Here is a 6,000-nt window from a genome sequence, read left to right on the forward strand (position 1 = left end):
CAAATTCTATACTGCATATGCCAAATTCTATTCTAAATCATAATTAATTTATAAACACATCTCTAATAGTACTGCAATTGTAATAATAAATGCGTAGTACTAATTTTCTAAACTAATTTACCACTACGTAACTACAAATTAAAGTATCATTAAAATCCTACTTAAATGATTCTACTATAGCACTAATTAAATTAAATTACTCACCCCTACTTAAATTACTCATACTTAAATACGTAGTACTTAAATATAACAATATATATAAACTAAATATACTAACCTGCAGATCACAAGTGCTGAATCCGGCAGGGCTTCGCCGCTTTCCTTCTCCTCACTCCTCTCTTTTTTTCTGGATTTTTGGTGGAATTTTCGGGCTCAAATGAGGAGGGAAGGGGAGGGTTGGAGCTTATATAGGGGGGCATACCCCGGTCGCCCGAGGGGGGCGGAGGGGGGGGGGGGGGGGGGGGGCGACAGGCCCCCTGCCGCGCCCGTGGGCTGGGCCCAGCGGTCGCCCGAGGGAGGGGCGACAGGCCCCCCTGTCGCCCGTTGGGGGGGCGACAGGCCCCCTTTTTTTTCCAGGGATCTCGTTGCAAATTTAAAGAAAAAAAAATTACACTTAGGGCCTGTCGCCCTTTGGGAGGGCGACCGGGGGTATTTTTGAAATATTTCAAAACGGACATATATTTTTGAAATTTTTATTTTTTAAAAATATAAAAAAGAAAAAACCGCTCGCTAGCATGGGCGCTAATGGGCTGCACATGACATTTCCTTGTGTATTCGATGCTATCATCATACATGGGCTTCCTTGTGTATTCGATGCTATCATCAATCATCATCTACATGGGCTGTTCGAGAGGTTAGTTTTTTGGTTTGGTTTCGTCAGATTCTCTCTCTCTCTCTTCACACACACACACAAAAAGTAGTAGTGTGAATAAACAAATGGGAATATAATGAACGTTTGACGGTTTCAGATAAATCAAAACACTAATGTTCATCGGTCGGTGGTGTTTCAGGTTTGACTTTTTTTTTTATTTGGAAGTTGGATCTTGTTCGACATGATGATCGCCTGGCTAGTCACCAGTCACTACCCGACGTCCGACGTCCATTTGTTCATAACGCGCCTCCCGTACTATACTATGTTGGACCAACAGATGGAAGGTCTTTTGTGTCCATATACTGTGGCCCTGCGCGTGCTGCAACTCATGAATCCGACACGATTATTAATTCCATCGTTATATTAGTAGTTACAAGTAGCTTGCTGGCTTAATTAGTGCACGCCCCGACACGTCCGGTACAGCAAGTCGTGTTTCTCGCCATAGACGACAGGCGCTAGCTACCTGGCTAGCTGCTAAAGTCATCGCTCGTAGTAGTAGTACAAGACGTCGTGTTCCTCGCCACGCCCTGTGCTTGGGTGAGTGATGATCACCGGTCAGATCCATCGACCTTCTTTAATCTGTCCACGTTAATTATTACCAGCACATGCATGTTTATATATGCTTTACAGCTATGAAGGTTGCTGAACTCTGATTGTGGAGCACGCAAATTGTTTAATTAGGTTCACGATGAGCGATAAGTAATGTAGTCCCAATGCGTAGTTTCCAAGGATAGTTTCTAGAGGAAGGAGAGCGAAATTGACTTCCATTTAGACCTAAACTTTCCAATGCGTAGTTTCTATAGAAAAGAATATTTAATGACTATTTGTCTTACTATTGCTCCTTTTGAAGTCTCATGTCGCTTAGGATTTTAGGTGAACACTCTAAAAAAATAGAGAAATATTAGAAATTCTCATAAAAATCAGAAACATCCGGGTATCAATTTGACAACTCTAATTATAATAGTCATTGGATCTGTTATCTTTCCTAATAAATTACCCACCTTTGCTATTATGAAAATAGAATAAAATAACCCCTAAACATGCATATCAATTACCCACCTCAGCAATTATAAAAAAATCTAAAGTAACCGCCTTGATCCTCGATCGTGTAAATTATCCACCTATGCTATCATAAAAGTAATGCAAATAATCCCCTAAATTTGCATATAAATTATCCAAATTTATCATTATTATAAATTAAATTAACACATATATCCCAACCCAAATTATATAATTATAATAAAATATTAAAGTGCATCAATATAAAATTCTAAATTATTATTTCTATATTTATTAATATTTATTATTTATGTTATTATTTATATAAAAATACTATCCACGATATGTGTCACCATATACTCATATATAATATAAGAGACAAGAAATACTAATTAACAAACAAATAGTTCAATTAAATATATATCATACACACATGGAGGTGTGAAGCGAAATGAAATATATTGTAACTAGATAATAATAAATATATATGTTAGAGTATGTGTTAGAATATGTAGTAGATGAAAGAGAGCGTGAGATTGATAATTATAATTATTAGCTATAAGTTTTATTTTTATATTATTATAATTAGCTCATGCAGTAGCACGGATTGATAGACTAGTGCAGTACTAAGCGAGAGAGATCATCAACTGTGGTAACGAGCATTGTGACCATCCTGTGTAGACGATATATATGCATCGATATTGTTTCCAACGAGCAAAAAACAATGTACGCGCAAGGTACACCAAACATATCCATAATATTTTTTAGTAAAACTAATCATGCAGTCTCGTCAATGTCAATTGTTTTTTATATTGCGACCCCATATTTTTTTATGAAAGGATTGTGGCCCAAGTGGGTTTGAATCGGGACTTTTTCAATTTCTATAAAATCCTTAGCCTAGTACTAGTGTTGCCCAATTTATAAATTTGAATCCTATCAACTATAGCACACTAACAAAAGGATCCTAGGTGGGTAAACATACTAACATGCTTATTTTGCCTAGTGAGAAACACACTAACAAGAACAAGGCCTAGTCAAAAGATCATACTGCTAGCATGCAAGGGTCCTAGATAACAAACAAGCAAATAAGAGCAAGAGTAAGCACAAACAAAGCTAGTTGCTTGAATGTAAATGCGGAGTAAATGATTTTTTCCCCATGGTATCGAGAAGTTAACGCTCCCTCTAATCCACATTGGAGCACCCACTAAGGGTTATGCTCTCTTGCCTCACAAAGAGCAAGTCTTCACTAAAAATGCACCTTCTCCATCTCCGGAGCGGCGAGCTTTAAACCGCGTACAATCTTCTTTTCTTAGGTCTCCCACAAACTCCAAAAGCTCACGAAGAGCCTCTGGGTCACCAAAACCGTGTTGGTGCCGTCAAACACCAAGAGTAACAAGCTTCTAAGTCTTTACTTGACGTACATTCAGTTGGCCCTAAACACAAGTCCACTTGCTACACTTAAATGGATGAAATCCTTTTGTTTGGATCAATCTTCAAGCTCTAGCTATTCTTCTCATGATCATCGCCTGGCTAGTCACTGGTCACTACCCGACGTCCGACATCTGTTCATAACGCGCCTCCCGTACTATGTGTCTAGGCCAACAGATGGAAGGTCGTTTGTGTCCATAATGTGGCCATGCAGTCTCAATAATTAATAATGCACGCCGAAAAGTCTGGTAGCAACTCGTGTTTCTCTCCATGGACGAGGTGCTAGCTACCTATAGCTAGCTGCTAAAGTCATCACTCGTAGTACAAGCAAGCCGTCGTGTTCCTCGCCACGCCCTGTTGCTTGGGTGAGAGATCAGATCCATCGACCTTCCTTAATTTGTCTATGTTAATTATCACCTGCACATGTACAATTACGACGAAGCCTGCTGACCTCTGTGATTGTGGATGAATGAGCAGGCAAATTGTTTACAAACGCCGGGGGTATGTGTTGCGATTTTCAAAGTGTTTACATGTAATTTGTTTCGTGATATATAGTTCCAGCCTGCTGACTACGCTAAGTCGCTAAGCAAGACTTTTGGCGACAACTAAAGGGCTAGCTTTGGCAACTTCTCCTCGGTAATTTAGGGATTGTTTGGATGGATTAAAATTCAATGCTAAACTTTAGCATCTATTAGCACCTTACTAATGTTTTTGAATCTCGGTTAAAGTTTAGCTCATCCAATTAGCACTCTTGTTTGGATGGACTAGTTCTAAAATTTAGACTTTCACCCATTAGGATCCAAATGGAAGCTTAATTAGTGTACGTGTTGTCATTTGTTCAGATTTTGTGTAAGTGCGGCTCAGATTGATGTTTCTATTCCCAATGTACAATCTATTTATATATATTTTTGTTGCAGTTGACCCAAACGCATATTTGAACCCCCAACTATTACTTTCGTCCGATTTTCAACCTTAAACTGCAAAACCAGACATTTTGCACCATTGAACTGTCAAAACCGGACGAAATACCCCCTTAACCCAAACTACCCTGGTTTTGATCCAACGTGGCAATGGTTTTGGTCCACGTCACCAATGCAGGTTGTACTCCCCTTTCTCTCCCTGCGCTCACCGGCCACGGATGTCCGCCTTGCAAACGACGACCGCCAAGCTCTGCTCTCCGCCAGCCGCCGAGCTCCGGCCCTAAGGACACTGGCCGCCGAACTCCGGCCGCCTAGCTCCGGTCGCCCCCGCGCACCGACCGTCGGATTCCGCCCACCTAGCTCCTCGGTGCGCACATTGGCGGCCTGCGCGGGGATCCCTGCTCGCCCTCGCTAATAGATCCCAGCTCACCCGCGCCACACCTCTGGGACCTCGCAGGCGTGCTCGAGGTCCACCGTCGAGCAGCCGCGCGGACGTTGCTGAGCTATGAGGGGCAGCTGCAGGGGGGAGGGGCACACGTAGAAACAGCTGCCGCGCGCACAGCTCGGTGGCGCCGCCACCCGCCGATGGGGAGCAGCATGAGCGGTCTCCACGCCGTCCTCACGCACCGCGCGGCCTGGCCAGTGGCCTCGCACGCCCGCGCGTTCCCCGCACCAGTCTCACGCACAGCCCGGCAGAGGCCTCACGGGCCCGCGGCCACGGCAGCCGCGCCGGCTTGACGTACCGCCCGCCTGGTGGCCTCGCTTGCTCGCGGCCACGGTGGCCGCATCGACGGCCTCGCGCAGGTGTTGGTCGCCGGCCTCTGCTCGCCCACGCTGCTCAACCTCCTCGTGCTCCTCGCCCTCCTCTCCACCAACCAGCGCCACTAGCGAGACCATGGGCATGATGCTCCGCCTATAGCACGAGAAGACCGAGATCACTCCCATGGCCGAGCCTCGCTTCGTTGGAGAAATTCGACACTGATGAAGCATCTCCATCCAATTCCTTGCGCCACTAGCTCCCTTGGGTAGCCACAGATCCATTTGAGTCGTTCCTGAGCTAAATCTGTCACCGGAGCCCCGAGTTATCGGTCATCTCCTTCATCAGCCCGCCGCCGCGCACAAAGGGACAGACCGCCGGTGAGCCATGCCTTCCCAGGGTTCTGGGTCATCACTAGTTGGTTTGTGGGGTTCGTTAGCGCGCGTGGGTGGTGTAGAAGCCTCCTACCAGCAAGTTTCGTGCCCCGGGTGGCCGGAACGCGAGCGCCGCCATGTTCCTGGGCCGCGTCCATGGTCGCCGCCGTGGAGCTTGGTGCTCCAGCCATCCAGGGACCCGGCCAGGGTGTGCAGCGTGATCAGTGGGTCATGCCGGAGTTGTAGGTGTTGCATGTCGTCGTCGGGAGGGCCTGTAGCTTCGAGTCGTTGCAAGCCAAGCTTTGACTGACGGTGATGGTGCGCGCAGCTCTAAGGTGGCATGGTGAGGGAGAGAGGTAGCCAGGGAGGTTCTAGCGCGGTGACGTGGACCGAAACCATCTGCCACGTCGGATCAAAACTAGGGTGTGGTTTGGGTTAAGGGGGTATTTCGTCCGATTTTGACAGTTTAATGGTGTAAGATGTCTGGTTTTGCAGTTTAAGGTTGAAAATCGGACGAATGTGATAGTTGGAGGTTAAAATATGGACTTTTCCCTATATTTTTCTCTCATAGCCTCACTCCTATCCTAGCCTCTGACAGATTTGGCATACCCCCATCTATAAATAGATGCATCAGCATAACATAAGGGCAAC

This window comes from Panicum virgatum, chromosome 8N (genome assembly GCF_016808335.1).
Source record: "Panicum virgatum strain AP13 chromosome 8N, P.virgatum_v5, whole genome shotgun sequence".
Classification (NCBI taxonomy): domain Eukaryota; kingdom Viridiplantae; phylum Streptophyta; class Magnoliopsida; order Poales; family Poaceae; genus Panicum; species Panicum virgatum.